Raw genomic sequence first — 23,292 nt, forward strand, 5'->3', positions numbered from 1 at the left:
GATTTCTTGCTGGTTACAGATAGCTCCTCAGAGGAGGATTCAGAGAGAGATGACCAGTCGTATCCCCCCCCCCCCGAGGTGCATTCTCTAACTTGGCTGGGTTATATTGCTCATATCATGCATATGGTGTCTTGCATTGCCATGCCATCTGCTTAGATTAGACATGCTTTGGGTGAATGCCTCCTGTTTGCTTTCTATATCAGATATGTGAATTATGCAATGCCGTGTTTTTCAGCCAGTTATCATATATGTGACTTATGCACCGCCATGGAGCCAGGCATCATATATGTGAATTATCTCATGCCATCTTTTTTTTCATTACGTATTCCATTTGTCGACAATCTGTGTATATTGAACTACTCTTCATGTGTATCAGCCATTTGAGCCGGTTATGGAAAAATCTGGAGTGAAAACAAGGTTTTTAGAGCAGGCAATGGTACCTGTTGAAGCATATATCTCGATGGTTACACGGAGCTCCTCAGAGGAGGATTAAAAGACAGATGACCAGTCCTATATCCCACCTGAGGTGTATGCTCTAAGTTGCAATGATTATATTTCTCATATGATGCATATGGTGTCTTGCATTGTTTAGTTTAGACATCATATGCACAATATTAAATTCTATCTGCTTAGTTTAGAGATCATACATGCGAGTACCAGCTGCTTAGTATATGAATCCATTATGTCAATTATATCATGCCATCCTGTATACTTAGACAACCTGTATGTGAATTATTTCATCCTAGCCTATTCTAGAAAGACATCATATAGTTTTGTCATGTCATCCTGTTTAGGTACTCATCATATGTTGAATTATGCCATTATATCCTGTTAAGTTATCCATCATATATCTGAAACTGTGTCATGCTATCCTGTTTAGTTAGGCATCATATATGTGAAACTGTGTCATGTTGTCATGTTTGGTTAGACAACATATATGTGAATTACCTGTCTATCATACAATGTCTGTACGTTCAATTTCTTTTCTTGTTTATCAGCCATTTGGATTGGAGGGGGTGATGGCAGTATCTAAGGGAGCAAAAACCCGTTCTTCACAAAAGACAGTGCTACCCGTCGATGCAGATAGAACCATGGTTGTACTGGCCCACAAACTAGCCCCACCACACATAATCGAGACTCTTCCAGATTGCACACTTACACCGTTGGGCAGAAAACCAGCTACAACCCATCTAACCACAACCCCAGCGGATAGTAACCTACTTATAGTTGACAAAGTACCATGTCCACCACAGAGTACCCCCACACGAGCAGTTTTTAAAGCTACTGTAGTGCCCAAAGCATGAAGACCACCACAGCTAACCCGAACTCCACGTTTAAAGCAGAAGAGCAACTGTTCTCAGGTCAGATTCCGTAGCTATGGTCCATACTCCTTTGATGTTGCATCACTGTATTTACTCATACCAACTACTTTCAAATTTGAAGGATCCAATTGAAACTCCAATGGCGCAACAGGTATGTTTTAAACCTATTTCTTTAACTAGATTGCTGTTCTAACTTCTTGCTCTATGTTGATTTCAGTTTAAGTTGTATAATCAGTTATGTTCTCATGTGATGCACATTACAAGTGCTGCCAATGCTGTGTAGTTTCTCACACTTATATTCTGTCTATGCTGCTGTGTCTTAAAAATATACGAGTCGAACTATGTCTCTATCTTGATTAGGGAACATAAACTAGAATGATATGGACAATACAGTGACCATAGTACATAGATATATGTTTGTTTCATGTTGTTATCCTGTCCACCTTACTACTGAACCGGTTTACCAAAATGAGTTTCGTATACTACAAGCTAAACCTGTGATGTGTCTGCTTGTTTCTCTTGTAGTATGCAAACAGAATATTGGAGAAGAGCACCCCACTATGCAATGGTAGAGAAAGTAATGCAGATAAGGTTCAAGATAGTGAGACAACCCTGTTGGTGTCCAAGAAAGGTGATAAAAACGATCTTGTAGACAGTGAGAAAACCCCACAGTCCTGCGTTGATGTAGTGTTCGAGTTACTGGCCAGTACCGTTGGCACGAGCTCTTCGAACTCGCTGCCTGAATCACTTCGGCTTCTTCAGTCTCAGCTACAAGCTGAAAGGCATCAGTCCTGTGCTGCGGCAAGAAGCGGAAGGACTGAGGAAGTCCCTGCATAATTCAGATGCGTACTTTCTTGTGCAACAGCAAGCGCTGGAGGATTTAAGCGCCAAACAAGAGAAAGTTAATAAGCTTGCTAAGCATCTTGCCAGCATTATGGGTACCTAGGATATTGTTTCTTGAACTCTTCTGAAGTGGTTTCAGTTCTGGACTTGTTTTGCTACGGCGTTTATATGCTGCTTTGTTCCCTATATTTGCACTGGTGGCGAACTTTGATGCCCAGTGGATGTAATATGTGTAATAGCCGTGATAGCCTAGCATAAGTTGCTTGCTTATTTATTTCCTTGTTGTCTTGTTTATTTGTTTGCTTGTAGTCAGTGCAGTTCTTTTTCCGCGGTTTGCTAGTGGCTGCAATAACCTATTTTTTAAAACTAGACCAAAATAACCATGGGCTAATATTTACTATAGTGACACTGGGCCTCCTACGGGAACAGTGGGCCTTCTACGGGCCATAGAAACAGTAGGCCTTCTACGGGCCGTAGAAACAATGGGCCTTCTACGGGCCGTAGAAACAATGGGCCTTCTACGGGCCGTATCATCAATGGGCCTTATACGGGCCGTATGATCGATTGGCCAAACATGGGCCAATAACAGGCCGCATTATGGCTGTAAATGGGGTAGAGTTGGAATCGTCCGTTCATGGGCCGACCATAACGGGCCATCGTTAATAGGCCATATTTTATGACGCTATGAAAACGGCCCAACGTATTAACGGACCACAAACGGGCCGACTGTAACCACGGGCTGAATTTGGCCCACAAGCAGAAAATGACAGTAACGGGCCGTAAGTAAACGAATGCTGGAAATGAGCCCAAGAATAAATGGGCTCTGAGAAGGCCGAAATATAACATGGGCTAGAAACGGCCCAACGGAATAATGGGCCATTAATGGGTATAAAGTGATACACTGTTCATTACGGGCCAGTTTCACCACGGGCCGTTAATGGGTGTAAAGTGATACACTGTTCATTACGGGCCAGTTTCACCACGGGTCGTTAATAGGCCAAGAGTTACATAGGGCCTCATATGGGCCAAAAGACGTCATGGCCATACATGGGCTAGAAGTGAAAACGGGCTGGAATCATATTGGATGGCCCAGATGACGCTACTGGGCCTAATTCGGATAGGGCATAACGGGCCTTGGGTTAGCGGGCTGTAAATGGGCTATATGCGAACAGGCCGTTAACAGGCTTTCCATGGGCCGGCCCGGCACCTTTTGACCAAGTCAAACGGGCTGGCCTTTTCACAGGAATGGGCATGTGTTGGGCCGTGCCACGTGTCGACGTATCATTGGCGCCTTCTGTCCAATGAGTGGATGACATCTGTCCCAACGATGAGCCGACACGTGTTTCCTCTAGCCAATGATGATTTTACACGTGGAAAATCCCCATTGGTCGGGGCTGTTAACGGGTTATCGGATCCAAAACCCGACCCGATAGCTTAACGGCGTCCCGTTACGGTGGATGCCACGTGTCGGTCACCCTTGACGAAAGCACTTCTGTGACGCGCGATTTATCGTCATGGAAGTGCACACTTCCGTGATGATAATTTTGGTAATGTCATGGAACACTTCTACGACAGCATAAGTATGACTATCTTGATTCTGTCATAAAATCGTCATGGATGTACATGCATGATAAAAAACGCGACCTACTGTGACAAACACGTATCATCACGGAAGTGTATTTTTTTGTATAGCTGGGCGGGCACCTGCGTGGCAACATGCAGCCCCCAGGCCAACTCATCGAGCGCCTGCGTGGCGGCATGCAGATCTTCGTGAAGGCTCCACCACCGCGCCACCTGAGCTGCCTGCCCGCCTACATGGCGCCGCACGCATCGCTGGCCAGGGCGCGTGTCGAAGCGAGGAGGAGCGGCGACGGACGGGACGGGCCTCGCCCCCGTCCCCAATAAAGCAAGGGGACACCTAAGCAACGCATTAAATGCGTCTTGTCCTGTAATACGAGCAATAAGCTCGGGGCACTGTACGCCTTTCCACCTCCTGTGTGCCACTGTGGCAGCCCCTTCCGACTATAAAAGGAGGCCCATGGCATACTGAAGAAGGATTCGGCTCTTTCGAACCACGCACTGACCACAGCTAGTTCGAGAGCTCAAGAACTCTCTGAAATACACCCACCAAAGCAGGACTAGGGTTTTACGCATCCTCGCGGCCCGAACCTGGGTAAACGATCCTTGTGTTGTCTATTGATCCTTCTCTTCTTGCAACCCTGCGCCCCGGCAACCGTAGTAGGGATTCTTGTGATCCCATAGGTGTCGTTCCACACCGACATCTTTGGCGCGCCAGGTAGGGGGCGCAATTGTGAGAATCTGGTCTAGTAGTTGGCCTAGCAGTTCTTCATCGCCCTTGGCTCCTGAGAAGAAGGCGGCCGAAGGGGCGACTCCAGCTCGGCAACAGAAAAGCTAAGTCATTCAGAGCCTTGAGCTATTTCCTTTTGCATTTAAGGTTATCATCCTCGGAGATCTTGCCTATGTATGAGAAACCTGCATGCAAAGGGGCCCTCCCGCAATTGGCAACGCCCTTGTTCTGTTTCGAGTCTGCTCAACAGCTCAAAGCGGCCGCGTCGAGAGTGGCGGGGTAGCCTTCCGCACTTGGCAACGCTCCCGACTCTGACTCGAGTCAAGCTCGACAGTTCGGGCGGCCGCGCTAAGGGCGGCAAGGTGGTTCGCCCGGCAGCAAGCACACCCGACAGGCCAATGGGGATATGTCCCCAAGACGCCGCCTTGGGTTTACGCGCCGGCGAGCCTACCCAGTAATGTAGGGTGGAGATACAAAGGAAAACCAAACAGGAAAATAACATGCATGATACTAAAAGTGCTGCAGAGTTATGTTACATCAAATTGTTGCTGCGGTTCTAACTAGAGATAGCGATTGTCTTGGTTGTGAACCTGCAGCGGCGATAAAGAATGGGATGCCTAATCCCGGCGCTGGCCCTCCACCCTCTGAATTCCGCCGACTCGGCTGATGATGGGCTTGATGCGCTCCTTGAGCGGCACGAGGTCAGTACCCTCCGGCAAGCTCTCCAGCGCGGCGTCGAAGTCGAGGTCGGGGTACCAGTGCGCCACCTTGGTGAGAACCTTGGACATGGCACCCTGGCAAAACCTCTGGGACTCATCGGCCAGTGAGGCCGCTCGGTTGGCGTGGAGCCGCTCCAGAGCGCGGACGACCTTCTCAAAGAACATGGTCAGGCTGCAATTGGCGCTCACGCTCCGCTCCGGGACATACCTCACGTCCGGCATTCCCATGATGGCCAGCTGCGCGGCGGCCTGGTTGGCGACGGTGGCGAGGCGATCGAGTCAACGGCTCTCGCCCGCCACGTGATCCTCAAAGTTGAGGCCCTCGTTCGTCCGCAACTGCTTCTCGGCCTCCAGCTCCTTGGCCAGGGTCCCCTCTCGGGCTTTGGCCTCCAACGGCACCTTCTCAAGACCATCTAGCTTCAGCTTGAGGTCTTTGATGGAGTTGTTGGCCTCGGAGAGCTCCTCGGTCTTGCTGACGACCGCGCCCTACGCCTCTGTCAGGGCACTGTTGTAACACCCCGGATGTAACTTTCCATATTTGTAACTCCAACTCTTGCCATTTTCGGCTAGGTGTTATGATATTCCCTCCGTGGTTTGGTTTTGTCTTTCGTTTTGCATTTTGTTCATGTCATGCATCTCATATCATGTCATCATGCGCATCTCATTGGCATACGTGTTCATCTCATGCATCCGAGCATTTTCCCCGTTGTCCGTTTTGCAATCCGGCACTCCCACATGCACCGGCGCACCCCTCTCGTTTCTTTTTGTGAGCGGGTGTTAAATATTCTCGGAATGGACCGAGTCTTGCCAAGTGGCCTTGGTATACCACCTGTCAAGTTTCGTTCCATTTGGAGGTCGTTTGATGCTCGAACGGTTAACCGGGTAACCGCAAAGGCCTTCTGTGTGTTGCAGCAAAAACCCCCTCCTAACAGCCCAATAACCCATCTAAGTCCCCTCCATGCTCTCGGTCGTTCAATCACGATCGTGTGGGCGAAAACTGTGCCTCATTTGGACTCTCCTAGCTCCCTATGCCTATATAAACACCTCCCCCTCCGAAATTTCGGGTCCAAACCCTAGCCTCTTCCTCCTCCGTGCGCCGGAAAAAATGTCCGCCCGCCGCCGGACACGTCCGCCGCCGCCCTCGCCCAATCCGCCGCCGCCACGTGTCCCGCCGCCGCCACCCACCGCTCGCGGCCCGGAGAGCCCGAGTCGGGCCCTCCCGGCCCATCTCCCCGTCGCCCCGCGCGACTCCCGCCGCCGCCCGTCGCTCCGCCTCCATCGCCGGCGCCTCCCGTCGCCGCGGCTCCGCCGCCGTCCGCCTCCACCGACCGCGCGGCTGCCCGCGCCAACTCCGGCGACTCCGGCGCCCGTGCCCCCACCGCCTTCTTTCCTCGCCGCCGCTCCGGCCTCGTCCCCTCCGGCGTCTCCATCCTCGATCTCGGCGAGCTCGCGCTGCTGCCTCAACTTCCGTGCCAGCTCCCGATCCAGATCTGGGATTAGGTTGACCCCCGAAATCCTCCCAAGTCCCGAATATTTCACATTATGTGCTCGTGTTCATTACATCATATCTTATCGTATACTGCTCCGTTTTGCGTGCATGATATACCGAAATGTTCGCCACGAGATGCGCTTCATTTTGTTACATTGTGCCATGCTCGTTTGAGTCTATGTTGATGCCCAAATCTCTGGTGCAAGAGTGCTATATGATGTTTACTGCTGTTACTTATCAGAACTTGGTGTTTTGTTATTTTTGTTGCAATTGATGTGTGCATCTTATGGGCATGAGCTCTACAGGTGTTTGGTTCTATGCCATGCCGTCTTTACAGAGGTGTATGCCATGTATTTTTGTGATCTATTTGGTGACTAGAACAAGCATGCAAACTAGGCTTCGTGATATTTCTGTTTTCAGGGACAGGATTCTTGCTCTGTTACTGCTGTTATTTTGTTGCCATGTATCCATGTGTCCACAAAGAGATCCATGCTTCTTTTGGGCATGTTCAGTAAGGATGTTTTGCATATATAGTTGTGCTCTATCCATCCGTGCACCTATTTGCAATTATGGAGTGACCTAGCATGTCCTAATCTTGCTCTACTTTTGCTATAAAATGTTCCTGGCAGATTGTTAACATGATATTCAATTTTGCCAAGGTTGTTGTAGTTGATCCATACATGCTATGAACTTTCTCTTGCCGTGGTTAGCTTCATAAACATGCCATCTTGCTGTAGGTATGCTTGTTTTGTCAAGCATTGCTTTGTGATGAGTGCATCAAGCTCACCAAGATACCCTCATAATTTCTGTTAATGCCATGCTCTGTTTTCTGCTAAGTCTAGAACCTGTTAACGAAACTTGCTATGTTTACATGGGTGCCATCATATCTTCTGATTCTTTTTGGCTCATGATTAGTAAGGGACTTTTGTTCTATGCATTTAGTAGATTCCTGCCATGCCTTGTTTTGCTATGATAAGTTCCTGTAGCATGTTGATTCATTGCTCTGAACATTGCTACCTGATGCTGTTTCTGCCATGTCCAGTATTTTTACCGTCTGTGAACCTCATATCTTTTGCACTTTTGCCATGCTTGTTTGAACCTGTTATTCTGTGATCTAGCTGTAGCTCAGTGTTCATCTTTTGTCAAGCATCTTCTTTAGATCACTGCCATATGCTTTATTGCTATGTTGCAGTGCTGTAGCATAGTTACTTGTTGCATGCTAAGTGCTATCATGCTGTTAATCGCAGAATCGTGTCATTCTAGTTTTGCTTGCCATTTGCAAACCGTGCATCCGTTTCCGGTGATCTTTATATCGTTTTCGACCGAAATCATCTCATCTTTCCAGTGGCATACTTGGTTTGCCAAGTTACTGCCTTGTTCATCCTTTTTCTTCCGGAGCACGCATACGCATCGCATATCAGATCTCGCATATCATGCATGTATTGCATCATGTTGTTTGTGTATTTCCCGTGATTGATTGTGGTTCCATTGCTTGTGTTCTTGCTGTGGGTAGAGCCGGGAGACGAGTTCGTGAACGAGGAACCTGTTGAGTACGCTTACGAGGATCAAGCTTTCGACAACTCTGAGAACCTTGCAGGCAAGATGACCATACCCTCGATATCACTTCTATCTTTGCTTTGCTAGTTGTTCGTTCTATTGCCTTGCTGCGCTACCTACCACTTGCTATATCATGCCTCCCATATTTCCATGTCAAGCCTCTAACCATCCTTTCCTAACTAACCGTTGTTTGGCTAAGTTACCGCTTTTGCTCAGCCCTTCTTATAGCGTTGCTAGTTGCAGGTGAAGTTGAAGTTGGTTCCATGTTGGAACATGGATATTTTTGGAATATCACAATATCTCTTATTTAATTAATGCATCTATATATTTGGTAAAGGGTGGAAGGCTCGGCCTTATGCCTGGTGTTTTGTTCCACTCTTGCCGCCCTAGTTTCCGTCATACCGGTATTATGTTCCTTGAGTTTGCGTTCCTTACGCGGTTGGGTGATTTATGGGACCCCCTTGATAGCTCGCCTTGAATAAAACTCCTCCAGCAAGGCCCAACCTTGGTTTTACCATTTGCCACCTAAGCCTTTTCCCTTGGGTTTTCGCGAACCCGAGGGTCATCTTTATTTTAGACCCCCCCCCTCGGGGCCAGTGCTCCTTCGAGTGTTGGTCCGAACCGAGCTGCCTGCGGGGCCACCTTGGGGAAACTTGAGGGCTGGTTTTACTCTTAGCTAGTCTCATCCGGTGTTGCTCTGAGAACGAGATATGTGCAGCTCCTATCGGGATTTGTCGGCACATCGGGCGGTCTTGCTGGTCTTGTTTTACCATTGTCGAAATGTCTTGTAAACCGGGATTCCGAGACTGATCGGGTCTTCCCGGGAGAAGGTTTATCCTTCGTTGACCGTGAGAGCTTATAATGGGCTAAGTTGGGACACCCCTGCAGGGTATTATCTTTCGAAAGCCGTGCCCGCGGTTATGAGGCAGATGGGAATTTGTTAATGTCCAGTTGTAGAGAACTTGACACTTGACTTAAATTAAAATACATCAGCCGGGTGTGTAGCCGTGATGGTCTCTTCTCGGCGGAGTCCGGGAAGTGAACACGGTTTGAGTTATGCATGAACGTAAGTAGTTTTAGGGTCACTTCTTCATCATTTCTAGCTTCGCGACCGTTGCGTTGCTCTCTTCTCGCTCTCATTTGCGTATGTTAGCCACCATATATGCTTAGTGCTTGCTGCAGCTCCACCTCATTACACCATCCTTTCCTATAAGCTTAAATAGTCTTGATCTCGCGGGTGTGAGATTGCTGAGTCCTCGTGACTCACAGATTCTACCAAAACAGTTGCAGGTGCCGACAATACCAGCGCAGATGATGCAACCGAGCTCAAGTGGGAGTTCGACGAGGAACGTGGTCGTTACTATGTTTCGTTTCCTGATGATCAGTAGTGGAGCCCAGTTGGGACGATCGGGGATTTAGCATTTGGGGTTATCTTATTTTCATTTGGATTACCGTAGTCGGTCTATGTGTGGATTTTGGATGATGTATGAATTAATTTATGCATTGTGTGAAGTGGCGATTGTAAGCCAACTCTCGTTATCCCATTCTTGTTCATTACATGGGATTGTGTGAAGATGACCCTTCTTGCGACAATACCTACAATGCGGTTATGCCTCTAAGTCGTGCCTCGACACGTGGGAGATATAGCCGCATCGTGGGCGTTATAACTGTTAAACGTGTCCCTCTCCTGGGACAGCTTCAGGGCCTGCTCCTTCAGCCTGTCACGCTCCGCCTCCAACTCCTCCACCTTGCCGGCGTGAACCTGGGCCTGGGCATTGAGTGCCTCCTCGTGCCTCTGCTCCAGCTCACTGGTCCGCTGCAAGACAAGCTTCTCCACCTCTGCATCCTTGCCGCGAAGCATGGCGGCAAGCTTATCCTTGCTTGCAGCGAGGTCCTCCTCCTGGGAGTTCAGCGCGGCCTCGTGCTGGGTCCGAGCAGCCTCGGCGGCCTCGGCCAAGTTCCTCGCCGTCTCCTGAGCTTTCTCGACGTCGGCGAGCTTCATGGTGAGCCCCACGTCGCTCTTGGCCAGCTCGCCCTGGGCAGCCTTGAGCTCCTTGTGGGCCTCACAGAACCAGTCCTGCATCTCGGCAACGCGCTTCTGGAGGTCCGCCTCCGCCTTCTCCACCACTGTCGTCATGGACTTAGCCTTGTCAAGGCGGGCGCGGTGGAGCGCCTGGAGCTTCCGGAAGTTAGCGCCCATGGCGTGGAGGAGCCGCTCTTCCTGTGAACCGTCGCCGCGAATGATCGGCTCATCGACGACCTCGAGCCCGGCAGCAGCAAGCACTTCGTCATCGAACACCTCTCCCTCAACGGGTGTCCTGGTGCTCGACGCGCCTGGAAGGTGGACGAACAAGTCATCGCTCACCCTCAAGTACTTGCTAGAGCCGGAACCAGCAGAAGAGGAAGGCTGGTCACCAGCCACCTCCTCCTCCTCCTCGGCAACGGCCCCGCCGGCCTCTCTGGCAGGCCCCTTGCCGACCTCCTCAGCGGCAGCCTTGCCGGCCTCCCCGGCAGGCCCCTTAGCGGCGTCCTCGGCAGCATCTTTGGCGGCCTCCTCGGTGGCCTTGGGGACGTCCTCGATGACGGCGTCCACGTCCTCTAGGTTCGCCGAGGAGGAATCTAGACGCCGAAGAAGGGGGTGAGGCAAGGCCAGGACCAAGAGCCGGAAAGAAGAAGAAGCAGGGACGAACGGCGAACGACTTACGTGTGCCAGTACCCGGCTGGGAAACAGAAGTCCCCTCCCCGCCAACATTTGGCGTCGAGGCAAAGCCACCGGCGCCCAAGTTCTCCTCCTCCTCCATGTGCGTGGGCCCGACGCCTGGCACCCTTGCCGGGGACGCCCCTCGGGGCGGCGTGGTCGATGGGGGCGGCGTGTTGGGAGTAGCCCTTTGTGGCTCCTCCTGCTGCTGCTCTCCTCCTGCATACCTGGCAAGGTCAGCACCAAAGTGCCGTGCCCTTGACACGTGTTGACGGGGGAAGGGTGATGAACTTACGTTGGGGGCTATGCCGGGGGCTGCAGTCCGCGCTGCTCAACACCACCAGTGGCGCCCCCGAAGTACCAACTGGGGGCTGGCCACCCGCCGAGACCTTGGCCCTCTTCACTCTCTGGGCCAGCATCTCCGCGTCCCTGCAAAGATGAAGACAAGTCAGGACGAGCAACACAGATTGAGGAGGCAGAGATAACGAAAAAGGAACATGATACTTACTCGTCGTCCGCCTCCTCCTCTGCTGTTTTCCTCTTCCTCCTCGGGCTGAGGGATCCATAATCAAAAGTAACCTCTGTATCAACATCCGCCGGAGGAGGAGAGGGAGGTGGTGTCTGGACACGCGTGGAAGAAGAAGGGGCGGCTGTCTTCTTCTTCACCGCGGCCTTCGCCGGCTTCTTTGCCGCCGCGGCCCTCTTGTGGCGCCCGGACCCCTCCAAGGTCAGATGTGGCCGTGCAGCCCTGCCGGGCCGGACCGGCTCGCCAGAACTGGCCCGCCGCAGGACTCGCCCTCTCCCCTTAGCTAGCGTCGGGCCTGCGGTCTCGGCCTCCTCCGACGACGACTCACCGGTCACATCTTCAACCAGAGGAGCCTCGGTGCCGGCGCTGCTGGCTCCCCCGGCGGCCGCCGCCCACCGGGTGAGCTCCTCCTCCTCCGCGGCCGTCGCAGCCTTGTCCTCCACACCGCCGGCGCTGCCGGCCTCCCTGGCAAGCTGTGCCTCCCTCGCCCTGGTGGCGATGTAGTCCAGCTCCGCCTGGGTGGTGTCCTGGACAAGCAGCCGCTCGGCGTCGTCGTTGACGTACCTCTCGTGCAGAGTGTCGAAGAACTGCTGCACCTCGGCATCCTCCGGCTCCTTCTAGCTCGGGTCGGGGCCATGCGCGTTGCAGTCCGGCATCATGGCAATGATATCGGACCGGCGCGAGTTGTTGCACAACGGGACCACCCCCGTCGGCAGCATGAACAGAGGCCCCTTGAGGACCTTGCCGGCCTTCACGGCGGCCCTCGCAACCTTGCCGGTCCGCTCGACCTCGCCGTCGCGGCCCACGTCAAGCTGGAAGAGCCGCTGGCAGAAATGGGCGTGCCCCATCACTATGAAGTTGTGGTCGAGACCGGGACGAAGCCGCATGATGTCGGCGGGGTTCGTGAAGAGCCAGGCTGGCCTCCCCTTGTTATGCAGTGGAGCGATCCGGCGACGGATGAAGTCCGCCCTGATCATCTCAATGGTGAGCCCGGCCTGGGTAAGCCGGAGAATCCTGGTGGTGGTGCCCGTGAGCTTCTCGTCATCGTCATCGACGTTGCTCCAGTCGCTTCCGCGGACCGGCGGCGCCCAGCGAACTTCGCAGAACGCCGGCGGGTCCTTCTCCTCGATCCAGCACCACCGGCCCCGCCATTCTTCCCACCTCTCCTTCAAGGCGCCATCCGGGTACGCTCCCTTGGATCTTGGGATCCAGGCGATGCAACCCGAAATGGCACCTCCCGTCTGAATCCGAGGGAAGAAGTAATGGCGGAAGAGCGCTGTGTTGGGGTGCACCCCGGCAAAGCCTTCACAGAGATGCGCAAAAAGGGCCATGCACGCCACCGCATTCGGGGTAAAATCCAAGAGGCGGAAGCCGAAGGTGTGCATGATGTCGCTAAAGAAATCGGAGAAGGGAGGACAGAGCCCGCAGGAAAAATAATCGACGAAGAAGGGGTACCGATTTGGGGCAGCCTCGGCGCAGTCGGCGGAGATGACGCGCGTGGCTGGATGCCCCGAATTCTCCCTCCCCTCCCCCCCGTCTTCACTCCCCACAGGGTCCTGAAGGAGTCCCGAAGCTCGAACACGTCGACCGTCGAGGGGAAGAAGGCGGACTGCGTCCGTTGCACCGCCAGCGCACTCTCCGGCGGCTTCGCGGCTCCGGCGTCCTTGGCCACTCCCTTGCCCTTGGTGGATTTTGGCGCCATGGCGGCCGGGGGAGGAAGGCAGGACAGAGGGCGGCAGAAGCGCAACGATGGCGAGCAGGAAGGAAGCTTGGAGAAGAAGAGGAAGGCGAGCAGAGGCTTCCGAGATTGGGGTTGCGCGAAGGGTAAAAGGAACAGTGCGCCAACGGTTATCCCTTTTTATGGGGAAGGTGCGGGTCGTGCTGCCCATTTATTGCGATGTGACGCACGCGTGTGGAAACCGCCCCACGCATGCCGCCCACGTCATGCACACCCCTCCACGCCGCGCCGCGCGCGCGGGTCGTGGGAAGCGCAACACGCAAAAAGTTTTACTGCGGTAAAAACCGCCCAGCCTGCCCGCGCACCGTTTTGGGCCTGGCCCAACAACGTGTCACGCTTATGTGTGGCCCAGGCCCGGGGGCTCCTGTCGGTGTACAAAAATATTGGTGCGTTTTTATACCCCTATACCTGTGCACGGGTAGTCGGAGCCGCGCCTACGGTCGCACCAAGCAGAACAGGGGAGGTGAGCCAAGGTAAGACCGAAGCCCAAGAAAATCAGAGCAACGCCAAGGCCAAGACCACAGAGAGCAGAGGGACGAAGCAGGTTCCCCCGGCAAGTCCCTTGCCGGGGCAGCCTCAGCAGCCCCGGCAAGACCCTTGCCGGGGCAGCTCGCCCCACACCAACAGAGCGAGCCACCCTTGAGCCCACGGTCCCCAACGCCATCATCCACGTGGGGCCAGGGCTCGGGAAGGCACCTCTGTGGTGGCATGCAGATCTTTGTGAAGACATATTCAAGATCAGATGAGGATTAGAAGACGGCGATCCTCGACAAGATCCTTGCCGAGGAAGGTCACCAGACCCCCGGCAAGGCCCTTGCCGGGGACGACAATGTGCCACGGCAAGACCCTTGCCGGGCCACCCGGAAAGGCCCTCACCAAGGGTGCCAGCAGGGCCACCACCAGGCCCGCACCAACCAAGCTTCCACCGCCGTTCACATGCAGCTGCTAGCCCAACCAGCTGGGCGGGCACCTGCGTGGCAACATGCAGCCCCCAGGCCAACTCATCGAGCGCCTGCGTGGCGGCATGCAGATCTTCATGAAGGCTCCACCACCGCGCCACCTCAGCTGCCTGCCCACCTACATGGCACCGCACGCATCGCTGGCCAGGGCGCGTGTCGAAGTGAGGAGGAGCAGCGACGGACGGGACGGGCCTCGCCCCCGTCCCCAATAAAGCAATGGGACACCTAAGCTACGCATTAAATGCGTCTTGTCCTGTAATACGAGTGATAAGCTCGGGGCACTGTACGCCTTTCCACCTCCTGTGTGCCACTATGGCAGCCCCTACTGACTATAAAAGGAGGCCCATGGCATACTGCAGAAGGATTCGACTCTTTCGAACCACGCACTGACCACAGCTAGTTCGAGAGCTCAAGAACTCTCTGAAATACACCCACCAAAGCAGGACTAGAGTTTTACGCATCCTCGCGGCCCGAACCTGGGTAAACGATCCTTGTGCTGTCTACTAATCCTGCTCTTCTTGCAACCCTGCACCCCGGCAACCGTAGTAGGGATTGTTGTGATCCCATAGGTATCGTTCCACATTGACACAGTCTTTACTTTCCAATCTATATCATAACAATACCAAAAATATTTGTCTTATTATCTCTATCAGATCTCACTTTTGCAAGTGGCCGTGAAGGGATTGACAACCCCTTTATCGCGTTGGTTGCAAGGTTCTTATTTGTTTGTGTAGGTACGAGGCGACTTGCGTGTAACCTCCTACTGGATTGATACCTTGGTTCTCAAAAACTGAGCGAAATACTTACACTACTTTGCTGCATCACCCTTTCCTCTTCAAGGGAAAACCAACGCATGCTCAAGAGGTAGCAAGAAGGATTTCTGGTGCCGTTGCCGGGGAGGCTTACGCCAAGTCAAGACATACCAAGTACCCATGACAACTCTTATCCCTCGCATTAAATTATTTGCCATTTGCCTCTCGTTTTCCTCTCCCCCACTTCACCCTTGCCGTTTTATTCGCCCTCTTTTTCCGTTCGCTTTTTTTCGCTTGCTTCTTGTGTGCTTGTGTGTTGGATTGTTTGTCACGATGGCTCAAGACAATACTAAATTGTGTGATTTTTCCAATACCAACAATAATGATTTTCTTAGCACTCTGATTGCTCCTCTTACCAATGCTGAATCTTGTGAAATTAATGCTGCTTTGTTGAATCTTGTCATGAAAGATCAATTCTCTGGCCTTCCTAGTGAAGATGCCGCTACTCATCTAAACAACTTTGTTGATTTGTGTGATATGCAAAAGAAGAAAGACATGGATAACGATATTGTTAAATTGAAGCTATTTCCGTTTTCGCTTAGAGATCATGCTAAAACTTGGTTTTCGTCTTTGCCTAAAAATAGTATTGATTCATGGAATAAGTGAAAAGATGCTTTTATCTCTAAGTATTTTCCTCCCGCTAAGATCATCTCTCTTAGAAATGATATTATGAATTTTAAGCAACTTGATCATGCGCATGTTGCACAATCTTGGGAGAGGATGAAATTAATGATTCACAACTGCCCTACACATGGATTAAATTTATGGATGATCATACAAATTTTTTATGCCGGATTGAATTTTGCTTCTAGAAATATTTTAGATTCAGCCGTGGGAGGCACTTTTATGGAAATCACTTTAGGAGAAGCTACTAAACTCCTAGATAATATTATGGTTAATTATTCTCAATGGCACACCGAAAGATCTACTAGTAAAAAGGTTCATGCGATAGAAGAGATTAATGTTTTGAGTGGAAAGATGGATGAACTTATGAAATTGTTTGCTAATAAGAGTGCTCCTATTGATCCTAATGATATGCCTTTGTCCACTTTGATTGAGAATAATAATCAATCTATGGATGTTAATTTTTTTGGTAGGAATAATTTTGGCAACAACGCGTATAGAGGAAACTTCAATCCTAGGCCATTTCCTAGTAATTCCTCTAATAATTATGGCAATTCCTACAAAAACTCTTATGGAAATTATAACATGCCCTCTATTTTTGAGATTAGTGTTAAAGAATTTATTAGTTCGCAAAAGAATTTCAATGCTTTGCTTGTAGAAAAATTGCCTAAGATTGATGAGTTGGCTAGGAACGTGGATATAATTTCTCTTGATGTCGATTCTTTGAAACTTAGATCTATTCCACCTAAGCATGATATCAATGAGTCTCTCAAATCTATGAGAATTTCCATTGATGAGTGCAAGTAAAGAACCGCTAGGATGCGTGCTAAGAAAGATTGCTTTGTAAAAGCATGTTCTTCTAGTTTTCATGATAATAGGAATAAATATCTAAAAGTGATTGATGTGTCCCCTATTCAATCTTTGTTTTGCAATATGAATCTTGATAATGATGGGACTGGCGATGAGTCAACTTTAGTTAAAATGCGTCCCAATGATTCAGAGTTTTTAGATCTTGATGCAAAAATTGGTAAAAGTGGGATTGAAGAGGTCAAAACTTTACATAGCAATGAACCACTATTTTTGATTTCAAGGAATTTGATTATGATAATTGTTCTTTGATAGATTGTATTTCCTTGTTGCAATCCGTGTTAAATTATCCTCATGCTTATAGTCAAAATAAAGCTTTTACCAAACATATCGTTGATGCCTTAATGCAATCCTATGAAGAAAAGCTTGAATTAGAAGTTTATATCCCTAGAAAACTTTATGATGAGTGGGAACCTACTATTAAAATTAAGATTAAAGATCATGAATGCTATGCTTTATGTGATTTGGGTGCTAGTGTTTCCACGATTCCAAAAACCTTGTGTGATGTGTTAGGTTTTCGTGAATTTGATGATTGTTCTTTAAACTTGCATCTTGTGGATTCCACCATTAAGAAACCTATGGGAAGAATTAATGATTTTCTTATTGTTGCAAATTGGAATTATGTGCCCATAGATTTCATTGTTCTTGATATAGATTGCAATCCTACATGTCCTATTATTCTTGGTAGACCTTTCCTTAGAATGATTGGTGCAATTATTGATATGAAAGAAGGAAATATTAGATTCAATTTCCGTTAAGGAAAGGCATGGAACACTTTCCTAGGAATAAAATTAAATTACCTTATGAATCTATTATGAGAGCCACTTATGGATTGCATACCAAAGATGATAATACCTAGATCTGTTCTTGCCTTTGTGCCTAGCTAGGGCGTTAAACGATAGCGCTTGTTGGGAGGCAAACCAATTTTTGTTTCTTGCTTTTTGGTTCTGTTTAGTAATAAATAATTCATCTAGCTTCTGTTAAGATGTGTTTTTATGTTTTAATTAGTGTTTGTGCCAAGTAGAACCTTTGGGAAGACTTGGGTGAAGTCTTTATGATCTTGCTGTAAAAAAACAGAAACTTTAGCGCTCACAAGATTAGCTGCCATGTTTTACTGAAGAGTGATTTTAGGTTGATCTTTTTGAAGATGATTAATGGACAAATTCCTCACGTCCACCAATTTATTTCAGAATTTTTGGAGTTACATAAGTATACGTTTGATCCAGATTACTACAGACTGTTCTGTTTCTGATAGATTCTGTTTTTCGTGTGTTGTTTGCTTATTTTGATGAATCTATGGCTAGTATCGGGGGGTATGAACCATAGAGAAGTTGGAATAAAGTAGGTTTAACACCAATATAAATAAATAATGAGTTCATTACAGTACCTTATGGTGGTGATTTGTTTTCTTATACTAACGGAGCTCGTGAGATTTTCTATTGAGTTTTGTGTTGTGAAGTTTTCAAGTTTTGGGTAAAGATTTGATGGATTATGGAATAAGGAGTGGAAAGAGCCTAACCTTGGGGATGCCCAACGCACCCTAAGGTAAAATTTAAGAACAACCAAAAGCCTAATCTTGGGGATGCCCCGGAAGGCATCCCCTCTTTCGTCTTCGTCTTCGTCTATCGGTAACTTTACTTGAGGCTATATTTTTATTCACCACATGATATGTGTTTTGCTTGGAGCGTCTTGTATGATTTGAGTCTTTGCTTTTTAGTTTACCACAATCATCCTTTCTGTACACACCTTTTGGAGAGACACACATGAATCAGAATTTATTAGAATACTCTATGTGCTTCACTTATATCTTTTTGAGCTAGATAATTTTGCTCTAGTGCTTCACTTATATATTTTTAGAGCACGGTGGTGGTTTTATTTTATAGAAATAACTGATCTCTCATGATTCACTTATATTATTTTGAGTGTCTTTTAGAACAGCATGGTAATTTGCTTTGGCTATAAATTAGTCCTAATATGATGAACATCCAATATGGGTATAATAAAAACAATCATATAAAATGCATCGAATACTATGAGAAGTTTGATACTTGATAATTGTTTTGAGATATGAAGATGGTGATATTAGAGTCATGCTAGTTGAGTAGTTGTGAATTTGAGAAATACTTGTTCTAATTTTTTTTATTCCCGTAGCATGCACGTATGGTGAACCGTTATGTGATGAAGTCGGAGCATGATTTATTTATTGATTGTCTTCCTTATGAGTGGCGGTCGGGGACGAGCGATTGTCTTTTCCTACCAATATATCCCCCTAGGAGCATGCGCATAGTACTTCGTTTAAATAACAAATAGATTTTTGAAATAAGTATGTGAGTTCTTTATGACTAATGTTGAGTCCATGGATTATACGCACTCTCACCCTTCCACCATTGCTAGCCTCTCTAATACCGCGCACCTTTCGCCGGTATCATACACCCACCATATACCTCCCTCAAAACAGCCACCATACCTATCCATTATGGCATTTCCATAGCCATTCCGAGATATATTGCCTTGCAACTTACCACCGTTCCGTTTGTTATGACACGCTTCATCATTGTCATATTGCTTTGCATGATCATGTAGTTGACATCGTATTTGTGGCAAAGCCACCTTTGTAATTCTTTCATACATGTCACTCTTGATTCATTGCATATCCCGGTACACCGCCGGAGGCATTCACATAGAGTCATATTTTGTTCTAGTTTCGAGTTGTAATTTTTGGGTTGTAAGTAAACAAAACTGGGATGATCATCATTATTAGAGCATTGTCCCAAGTGAGGAAAGGATGATGGAGACTATGATTCCCCCACAAGTCGGGATGAGACTCCGGACGAAAAAAAAGAAAAAAAAAAGAGGCCATAAAAAAGAGAAAAAGAAAAAGGCCCAAATAAAAAAATAAAAAAAAGATGAGGAAAAAAGAGAGAAGGGACAATGTTACTATCCTTTTACCACACTTGTGCTTCAATATAGCACCATGATCTTCATGATAGAGAGTCTCCTATGTTGTCACTTTCATATACTAGTGGGAATTTTTCATTATACAACTTGGCTTGCATATTCCAATGATGGGCTTCCTCAAAATGCCCTAGGTCTTCATGAGCAAGCGACTTTGATGCACGCCCACTTAGTTTCTTTTGTTGAGCTTTCATACACTTATAGCTCTAGTGCATCTGTTGCATGGCAATCCCTACTCACTCACATTGATATCTATTGATGGGCATCTCCATAGCCCGTTGATACGCCTAGTTGATGTGAGACTATCTTCTCCTTTTGTCTTCTCCACAACCACCATTCTATTCCACCTATAGTGCTATGTCCATGGCTCACGCTCATGTATTGCGTGAAGATTGAGAAAGTTTGAGAACATCAAAAGTATGAAACAATTGCTTGGCTTGTCATCGGGGTTGTGCATGATTTAAATATTTTTTGTGATGATAGAGCATAGCCAGACTATATGATTTTGTAGGGATAGCTTTCTTTGACCATGTTATTTTGACAAGACATAATTGCTTGGTTAGTATGCTTGAAGTATTATTATTTTTATGTCAATATTAAACTTTTGTCTTGAATCTCTCGGATCTGAATATTCTTGCCACAATAAAGAAGATTACATTTACAAATATGTTAGGTAGCATTCCACATCAAAAAATTTGTTTTTATCAATTACCTACTCGAGGACGAGCAGAAATTAAGCTTGGGGACGCTTGATACGTATCCAACATATCTATAATTTTTTATTGTTCCATGCTATTATATTATCCATCTAGGATGGATTATACGCACTCTCACCCTTCCACCATTGCTAGCCTCTCTAATACCGCGCACCTTTCGCCGGTATCATACCCCCACCATATACCTTCCTCAAAACAGCCACCATACTTACCTATTATGGCATTTCCATAGCCATTCCGAGATATATTGCCGTGCAACTTACCACCATTCCGTTTGTTATGACACGTTTCATCATTGTCTTATTGCTTTGCATGATCATGTAGTTGACATCGTATTTGTGGCAAAGCCACCTTTATAATTCTTTCATACATGTCACTCTTGATTCATTGCATATCCCGGTACACCGCCGGAGACATTCACATAGAGTCATATTTTGTTCCAAGTATTGAGTTGTAATTTTTGAGTTGTAAGTAAATAAAAGTGTGATGCTCATCATTATTAGAGCATTGTCCCAAGTGAGGAAAGGATGATGGAGACTATGATTCCCCCACAAGTCGGGATGAGACTCCGGACGAAAAGAAAAAGAAAAAAGAAAAAAAGAGGCCATAAAAAAGGAAGAAGGCCCAAATAAAAAATGAGAGAAAAAGAGAGAAGGGACAATGTTACTATCCTTTTTCCACACTTGTGCTTCAAAGTAGCACCATGATCTTCATGATAGGGAGTCTCCTATGTTGTCACTTTCATGTACTAGGGGGAATTTTACATTATAGAACTTGGCTTTTATATTCCAATGATGGGCTTCCTCAAAATGCCCTAGGTCTTCATGAGCAAGCGAGTTGGATGCACAACCACTTAGTTTCTTTTGTTGAGCTTTCATACACTTATAGCTCTAGTGCATCCGTTGCACGGCAATCCCTACCCACTCACATTGATATCTATTGATGGGCATCTCCATTGCCCGTTGATAAGCCTAGTTCATGTGAGACTATCTTCTCCTTTTTGTCTTCTCCACAACTACCATTCTATTCCACATATAGTGTTATGTCCATGGTTCACGCTCATGTATTGCGTGAAGATTGAAAAAGTTTGAGAACTTCAAAAGTATGAAACACTTGCTTGGATTGTCATCGGGGTTGTGCATGATTAAATACTTTGTGTGATGAAGATAGAGCATAGCCAGACTATATGATTTTGTAGGGATAACTTTCTTTGGCCATGTTATTTTGAGAGGACATGATTGCTTTGTTAGCATACTTGAAGTATTATTATGTTTATGTCAATATTAAAATTTTATCTTGAATCTTTCGGATCTGAACATTCATGCCACAATAAAGAAAATTCTGTTTTTATCATTGAGAAATATGCTAGGTAGCATTCCACATCAAAAAATTTGTTTTTATCATTTCCCTACTCGAGGATGAGCAGGAATTAAGCTTGGGGATGCTTGATACGTCTCCAACGTATCTATAATTTTTTATTGTTCCATGCTATTATATTATCTGTTTTGGATGTTTAATGGGCTTTACTATGCACTTTTATATTATTTTTGGGACTAACCTATTAACCGAAGATCCAGTGCAAATTGCAGTTCTTTTTTGCCTATTTCAGTGTTTCGCAGAAAAGGAATATCAAACGGAATCCAAACGGAATGAAACCTTCGGGAGAGTTATTTTTGGAACAAACGCAATCCAGGAGACTCTGAGTGAAGGTCAAGAAAGAACCGAGGAGGCCACGAGGTAGGAGGGCGCGCCCAGGGTGGTAGGCGCGCCCCCCACCCTCGTATATACCCTCAAAACATCCGAGAACACCACGAAACCCTATTTCCACCGCCGCAACCTTCTGTACCCGTGAGATCCCATCTTGGGGCCTTTTCCGGCGCTCCGCCGGAGGGGGAATTGATCATGGAGGGCTTCTACATCAACACCATAGCCTCTCCGATGATGTGTGAGTAGTTTACCATAGACCTTCAGGTCCATAGTTATTAGCTGGATGGCTTCTTCTCTCTCTTTGGATCTCAATACAAAGTTCTCCTCGATCTTCTTGGAGATCTATTCGATGTAATTCTTTTTGCGGTGTGTTTGCGAGATCCGATGAATTGTGGGTTTATGATCAAGATTATCTATGAACAATATTTGATTCTTCTCTGAATTCTTTTATGCATGATTTAATTATATTTGCAAGTCTCTTCGAATTATCAGTTTGGTTTGGCCTACTAGATTGATCTTTCTTGCAATGGGAGAAGTGGTTAGCTTTGGGTTCAATCTTGCGGTGTCCTTTCCTAGTGACAGCAGGGGCAGCAAGGCACGTATTGTATTATTGCCATCGAGGATAAAAAGATGGGGTTTATATCATATTGGTTGAGTTTATCCCTCTACATCATGTCATCTTGCCTAATGCGTTACTCTGTTCTTATGAACTTAATACTCTAGATGCATGCTGGATAGCGGTCGATGTGTGGAGTAATAGTAGTAGATGCAGAATCGTTTCGGTCTACTTGTCACGGACGTGATGCCTATATACATGATCATGCCTAGATATTCTCATAACTATGCGCTTTTCTATCAATTGCTCGACAGTAATTCGTTCACCCATCGTAAATTATGCTATCTTGAGAGAAGCCACTAGTGAAACCTATGGCCCCCGGTCTATCTTCGATCATATTATTTTCCGATCAATTTACTATTTCTTCCTTCTTTTATTTTGCATTCTTTAATTTCCAATCTATATCATAAAAATACCAAAAATATGTATCTTATTATCTCTATCAGATCTCACTTTTGCAAGTGGCCGTGAAGGGATTGACAACCCCTTTATCGCGTTGGTTGCAAGGTTCTTATTTGTTTGTGTAGGTACGAGGTGACTTGCGTGTAACCTCCTACTAGATTGATACCTTGGTTCTCAAAAACTGAGGGAAATACTTACGCTACTTTGCTGCATCACCCTTTCCTCTTCAAGGGAAAACCAACGCATGCTCAAGAGGTAGCAGTGATCACTTAGATGATTAGAGGGATGTCTATCTAAGTGGGAGTTCTTAAGTAATATGATTAATTGAACTTTAATTTATAATCAACTTAGTACCTGATAGTATTTTGCATGTCTATGTTGTTGTAGATCAATGACCCGTGCTACTGTTCATTTGAATTTTAATGCGTTCCTAG

Source organism: Aegilops tauschii, chromosome 2 (assembly GCF_002575655.3).
Source record: "Aegilops tauschii subsp. strangulata cultivar AL8/78 chromosome 2, Aet v6.0, whole genome shotgun sequence".
Classification (NCBI taxonomy): domain Eukaryota; kingdom Viridiplantae; phylum Streptophyta; class Magnoliopsida; order Poales; family Poaceae; genus Aegilops; species Aegilops tauschii.